Here is a 6,066-nt window from a genome sequence, read left to right on the forward strand (position 1 = left end):
TGTAGGCAGGGGCTCATTTCACACTGGGAGCTGAGCACTATCAAGTGTCAGCAGATTTCTGCTCACACAGTCTTGTAAAGGTTAGATGTTCTCCCAGTACCTGTTACCTGAGCTCCTTAGCACAGCCACTGCTTGAAACAAACCCATTCCCTGAGCAGTAACTCACTTTGAATCACTACTTAAAGACATTTTCATCTGAAGTCAGTTTCCCTCCTTCAAGAACCCTCCAGTACCCATTGCAGCACCCTGGGGGACCCTCTGAAGTGCCCCTGAGGGCAGGTTCAGGCCAGCCTCTGCTTTCCTTCCTGCCACCCCCTGTGAGAGCAGTTGCAAGATGCTCCCAGTTCTGCAGCCAGGCTCTGGAGGGGACACAGAGCTGAGGCATTTGCTTCCCTTTTTAAGCATTCATTCACAGATTCCCTCCCTATTCCTTGGGTGTAACATTTCCCTTTGAAGTCTCTGGGCAATTCAGAGCAGAAGAGCTTTGTTTTTAGCAACCAGCTGAATGCCTGACCCTGGTTCATGGTGGGTTTGGCAGTGTGAGGTGAGTGGGTGGATTCAAGGAGCTTAAAGGGCTTTTCCAACCAACACAGTTCCATGGGAAGGGGTTTTTCTTTTCTTGCCTTGCAGGGACTTGAAATGAGTTTGCTAAACATGACCACACTGAGCAACCAAACAGCCCAGTGGCAGGATCCCTGGGCTAACACTCCTTGTTCCAGTGCAAGGATCACAGCCAAAGAGCTTTGCAAAACCTTGAGTACAGTTATAGCAGGGGAAGGAAACTCCCATCCAAGCATAATAAGAGAAGCAGTTCCTGCTCTTAGGTTCATGGATGTGTTTTAGCCATGGCATGTGTACATCAAAGCTAACACCAGGTTTTCTTGAGGAGGAATAAAAACCCCTCCAGGTCAGATTATTGAGTGTCCACCAGCATTTATGTGCTGGTCAGGAGAGGGAGTTCTGATTGCTGGATAATGCAGTTACTCAAAAAGTGAGGCTTGCTCACAGCCCCCCTTGAGTCACACCATATCCTGTCTTGGAACATTTTAGTCTCCTGGTGGAATTTGTAGTCACAAGAACAAGCCTCCACACCAAGGAGGTGACATCAGACCAAATTCTACCCTGTAATTAAGAGCTGGGATCCAGGTCAAGTGTTCTCAGAGGGTTCCTCAGGTAAATAAGAAAGGTTTTCAAGTCTAAAGGGAAATAGCTGAGAGTGGAAAGCACAGAAAGCCAAGAAGAGCACATGAGCTCTTTGCTGGATGAACTCAAGAGAGGTCAAGGCATCCCTAAAAAGAGGGGAGAGTGTGTAGCATACAAGAAGTTGCATGAGACTGTGCATTTGGAGCCAAGAAAGCAGATCAAAGGCAGATTGTGCCTTCCCAAAAGAAACCCATTCTCTTCAGACTCAGGTAAATTAGGCAGTGATGAGCCAAATGTCTCCCAAGTGCAGTTTGGTGTATTTCATGTATCTGATCTCTTACCTCCAAGGCCTCTTGTTCTGGAGCAGGCACTGAATGCCTGGCACAGTGGTGATGCTGCATCTGGGCTCCAGAGAACAGCCTGTTCCCCTGGGACAGGCTGTGCTGCTGCTCTGAGGCATCTTCACTTGCATCTCTTGTCCCATGTGGCTCTGCCACTGCCACATCTGACAGGGGAGGAAAGAAATACCTTCAGTACTAAGATTTTAAGCTCTTATGTAAAAGCAGAGGCACTGTTTTACAACACTGCACCTCTAGCATCTTTATATTATAGAATCATAGACTGGTGGGGTGGGCAGGGCCCTGCAGAGCTGCTGCAGCCCCAGCCCCTGCTCCAGCAGCTTCCCCTGGCTCAGGGGGCACAGGAACGTGTCCAGCTGGGGTTGGAAACCTCCTGAGAAGGAGCCTCCACACCCTCCCTGGGCAGCCTGGGACAGGGTCCCTCACCTCAGCACCAAAGCACTTGTTCCTTGTGTTTAAGTGGAACTGTTTGTGTTCTAAGTTCATGTCCATCACCCCTTGTGCTGTCCCTGGGCACCACAGAGCAAAGCCCATCCCCATCCTCCTGACACCCACCCTTGAGGCATTTCTCAGCATTGCTGAGGTGCCCCTGAGCTCAGGCTTCTCTTCCCCAGGCTCAACAGCCCCAGGGCCCCCAAACACATATCATACATCTCTGAGGGTAACTCAGATGGTGAGATGTGTATCATTCATCTCTTAGAAGGCTAAAACTCAGATGGGATACCCTTTTGCATCCAACTTCCAAGTCTGAACCCATCACATTTCTATCTGGCTCATCACTAGCCCACTCCCCTCCTCCAGCTGTTCCCATTCTGCTCTCCTTATCCCACTCTGCTCCTTAAGTCTCTACTCCAGAGCCACCAAACCATTCCCAGAGTCCCTCCCTGGTGCTGTGCCCCTGCTCCAGCCCAGCCTGTGTCTCCCTCAGGTGCAGCACCTGCAGCAGAGCCTGGCTGAGGAGTTGAGTCGCTGCCCCAGAGCTCAGGGCAGCTCAGCACACACAGGTACACCTCAGCTACACACAGCACAGCTCACAGAGCCAGCTGCACAGCCACAGCACTGCAGGGGGGCTTCAAAGTGGCTCTGAAATACCTTCAGATCTGCTTTAATCCCTCAAAGGATTCAGGTTAATTCATGGCTAAAATGTCTATAGATGGGTGGGAAGGGTAAGAGACAGGAATGTGCCTGCAGAGGCAGGGAAGTGCCTGTAGAGACATGGAAGTATCTGTAGAGACTGGGATGTGCCTGTAGAGTCAGGAGGTGCCTGTAGAGGTAGGGAAGTGTCTGTAGAGACAGGGAAGTGCCTGCAGAGGCAGGGATGTGCCAGGGATGTACCTACCAGTCCCACCTGATTCACTGAGCCCTTTAAGCTCATCAAACCTATGTTTCTGCCCAGCTTCATGTCATCTGCAAAGCTTACTGAGGACTGGCAGTTCTTTAGTACCAATGATACAGCCTCCACCTATTCAGCTCTTGCCAGCACTTTGCAGCCTTTTGTGGTCTAAATGAGACAATTCAGAGAGCCACAGCTGTGGTTTCACTCTCATGGGCTGTTGTTTAAAGATCCCAAGGGTGAAGACGTGGTGGAGTTAACTTTGGCATTGAAGATGGCTCAGCAGGACCTCACACAAACCCAGCTGAAGCTGAATGAGATGATGGCAAACTATGGAGATGTTGTGCCCAGGAGAGATTTGGAATCACTGGAGAAAAAATACTCTGATTTCAAGCTCTACCACATGATGCTTCAGCACTGGGTAGGGGAAGGGACTCAGTAAAGCCAGAGCTCACATCAGGGCATTTCCTTGTACATGAGGTACATGAAAAGCCAGTCTCCCAAGCCCCAAAGCTCCCTGTCTGTGGGAGTCACAGACTGCCTGAGCACTCAGAACCAGTATGGCACCACAAACCCTGAACATCAGCTTGAACTGAGGTAACACCATCAAAGCAGTAACAGCCCCCAGACCAACACAAGCCTCCAGAGGACAGTGTGGGAACTACTGTCTGAAGTCATCATTGCAGAGACTTGTCTAAGACACAGTTAACTGATGCTGCTGGCCTCCTCCTGCCTACTCCTCTAGCTGGCTTTCTGCCTTTCCCAGAGCTAGTAAATGGCTTCTTTATGCTACTGAAACCCCAAGGTCACCAACCCACCTGTGGGGCTGAGCAATGCATTTTCCAGCTGTGAAAGAACTGAACCATGTTCTGTTTTCTTGGCTTGCACTGGAGCTGCACAGGAGCAATGGCACATCCCACACAGGACAGCAAAGAGGCAACACACACCCTTGGCTGGGATGGGGTCTCACTTCCAACCCCACAATGGCAGTGAGCTGATCTCTAGAGGGAAGATGAAGATGAGAACACATTGGATCTCACCATGGAGGCTTCACCAGAGTAGAGCAGAGGAGGAGAATCCCTTCCCTTGACCTGCTGCCCACACAGCTTTGGATGCAGCCTGGGATATGGGCTGCAGCCACCCATTGCTGCCTCATATTCAATTTTTCCTCCACTAACAGCCCCAGGCTCTTCTCCATTGGGGAAAAAGCAGCACTGGGCTGTTAAAAGATACATTTGGGCTGTTGGCAGCTCCATTCCAGCCCTGAGCATCAGCAGAGCTTGATCCACTGCTCATGTCCCTACACTGTGGCATAACAAGTATGACCCACCCCTCAAAACCCAGGCTGTGGTTATCCCAATGTGCCTTGAACCAGCAGAGCAACAGTCAATCCTGCAAAACAGGAACCACTTCCTAAGCACAGCACAGTGGAGTTGAAGGGGATGCATGTGAAAAGGCCTAGAACAGAAGCCTGCTCTCCCTAGTTGATTCAGAAACACTTTTAAACACAGAAGTGTGTGTAAGAGGGTAGTTAGCACACTTTGTAACAATGACAGGTAAGAAAGGGTGGGTTTTTCTGGCTGTGCAGAAGGCATCAGGCAGGGGCAGCTCTCCACAGCTGACAGAGCACACCACATGTCCCAAGGAGACTTTGATCTCAGTGTAGCTGCTGCTGCCCAGCATGAAGGGACTTGGCAAGAAATTCAAGTGCTGCCCCATGAGTAGTTTTAGCCAAACTGTGAGCTAGGAAAGGAATCCAAGCACAGGAATCCAAGCAACCTGTCTCTTGCTTCAGGGAAGACACCACATGCATTTGGTAACTGCCTTTCTAAGCATTGGCATCAATTAACTGAATCACACAATGGTAGGGGCTTGGAAGGGACCTTTAGACATCATCCAGTCCAACCCCCTGCAGAAGCAGCTCCCACCTAGATCAGGTCACACAAGAATGTGTCCAGGTGGGGTCTGAAGCCCTCCAAGGAAGGAGCCTCCACACCCTCCCTGGGCAGCCTGGGCCAGGGCTCCCTCAGCTCAGCAGTAAAGAAGTGTTTCATCTTCCCCATTTGTGTTCTCTGTATGCAGCAAACAGCCCACTCCAGGGCATGGAGTAACAACACCCCTGTAGGAATACAGCTCTGCTCTGGTGTGCCTCACCTGCTGAGGAAGCAGAGCAAAGGCAAGAAGCAACACTTGCTGTTTTTCTCACCATGTAGTTGGAAAATCAGGAAGAGGAAAGCTTGAAAGGAGTCACCTTCCAAAAAACCTGACTGCTTTGGGAAGCATTTGCCAAGTCAGGTTGTGCCTGTACCCTGGCAAAGCAGCACAGCCTGTGGGACAGCCCAAGCTCTGCTCAGGGGTACCAGCACTTCTGCCTTCAATGCTGGACTTAGTGCCAGGCACTTCCAACACAAATCCCCTGGTCACCTGGAAAGGAACTACAAAAGGACTGAAAAGGGAGAGGCATGGGCCAGCTGGAAAGCAAACACATCCTAAGTGCAGGTGTCTCTGGGAGGATTCTGAGAGGGGCTGTACTACAGCACAATCCCAATTGTTATCTACAAAGGACACAGAACTCAAACACCCACAAAGTGTTTGGCAGATGGACATCAAATCTGCAAAGCTTTTCAAGCCCCTAAGGTGGAAGCAGAGAGAACAGCAGGACACAGGGAGCAGGAATCACTGGGTTGGCTTCACCCTGAGGGCTCCAGATCCCCAAGACTTACCTGGCATTAAAAGCTCTTTGGCCCTTCCAATTACACTGGAATAAGACTTGAACATCTTGAATTAACTCTGACTTTGCTGCAAGTAGACATTGAACATGGCTTAACAAGAGAGCAAGAGCAGATGGGGAATCTCCCCCCTCCCTCCCAGCACATTCCCAGCCAAAGCCCCATCATCTCCTGCCCTCAGCTGCAAACCCTTGAGGTCAGGAACCCAGCCCTGGGGTACAGACGTGTCAGGGCATGGCTGCAGGAGGGGCAACAGGATGGGAGGAAAGAGGAACCAGCAGCTGCTTCTTCCCAGGAGGTTTTCTCTGTTCTCTCCTTGGGAAATCAGGGTTCTGCTACTTCAGACCAGAATTGCCAAGAAGCTCTGGCCTGCAAAGCCTTGAGGACACACTCCAAGAGTCCTGTATGGCAGGAAATGTGTGCTGAAAAGTCCAAGTTTTGCAGCATGTTTGAGCAAACACCAAAGCTGCTTCCTTTTAATGGAATGACTTGATCAAACACT

The sequence above is a fragment of the Colius striatus genome, chromosome 14, assembly GCF_028858725.1.
Source record: "Colius striatus isolate bColStr4 chromosome 14, bColStr4.1.hap1, whole genome shotgun sequence".
Classification (NCBI taxonomy): domain Eukaryota; kingdom Metazoa; phylum Chordata; class Aves; order Coliiformes; family Coliidae; genus Colius; species Colius striatus.